Genomic DNA, 1,402 nt, shown 5'->3' on the forward strand with positions numbered 1-1,402 from the left:
ACTAGGAAGGGAAACAGCAAGGAGGGAGACAACCTCAACTGTGGACTTTCTGCTGTCCGGAGGGTGCAGCCATTTTGACTGTTTACACATGGCAGCCATTTTGGATATTTAAAGTGACCAAGGGCACAGCCATTTTGAATGTTTACAAGCAGTGGCCATTTTGGATATTTAAAGTGATAACATTCAGCAAATACTAAAAAAATAGCAATGAAGGAAGTGATAACATGATTCATAAACAAAATGAGCTCAGTATAGAAAATTATATGGAACAAAGAAATCGACAAAATGAAAAAGCACATGACAAAAATGACAGCAACAAATTCATATTTGCTGATAGTTACTTATCTGGCAAGGGACTTATCTCTAAGATTGATGGAAAATTCCAATGCCTCAACACCAAAGGAATTAACTATCCAATTGAAAAATGGGCAGAAGACATGAATAGTCACTTCACCAAGGAGGACATTCAGGTGGTCAGCTAATATATGAAAAGATGCTTACAATCATTGGCCATCAGAGAGATGTAAATCAAAACAACAATGAGATATACCGTCTCATCCAAGCACTGATGGCAAGGTTCAATGAGACAGAAAATAACAAATGCTAGTGGGGAAGTGGAGAGATTGGGACTCTCATACAGTGCTTGTGTGACTGTGAAGTGACACAACCACTGTGGAAAGCAATATGGCGATTCCTTAGAAAGTTGGAATTGGAGATACCATTTGACCAGGCAATCCTATTACTAGGTATATATCCTAGAGAGGTGAGAGCCAGGATAGGAACAGACACATGCACTCTCATGTTCATCACAACACTATTTACAACAGCAAAAAGATGGAAACAATGTACATGCCCATCAGCAGAAGAGTGGATGACCAAACTATGGTACATACACATAATGGAATGCTAGGCAGCACTAAAGAATAATGCAGAGGCCACAAAACACCACATAATATGGATGAACTTGGAGGACATTAAGCTGAGTAAAATAAGTCAATCACAGAAGGACAACTATAGTATTAGTTCGTTGTTGTGGAGGGTCAAGGAAAGGTTTGTATATGGAGGGAAACTTTATTTGTTGGTTCCAGGGTTGAGAGGGGAAGGGAGGGAACACTTTTAAAAAAATGCATTGACCCATGTCACTTTCATTTCATATATTTCACTGTACATAAATTATATTTCAATAAAATGCATTTAAAAAAAAAAAAGAAGAAATGACAAGATAAAAGAGCTGAACAGAAGATTTCAAAGAGCAGCTCAAGCAGACAAAGCCAATTACTATAATGAAATGTGCAAAGACCTAGAGTTAGAAAACCAAAAAGGAAGAAACTGCTTGGCATTTCTCAAGCTGAAAGAACTGAAGAAAAAATTTAAGCCTCGAGTTGCAATATTGAGAGATTCC

This window comes from Orycteropus afer, unplaced genomic scaffold (genome assembly GCF_000298275.1).
Source record: "Orycteropus afer afer isolate SDZICR_OR568_19922 unplaced genomic scaffold, OryAfe1.0 scaffold00052, whole genome shotgun sequence".
NCBI classification, from domain to species: Eukaryota; Metazoa; Chordata; class Mammalia; order Tubulidentata; family Orycteropodidae; genus Orycteropus; species Orycteropus afer.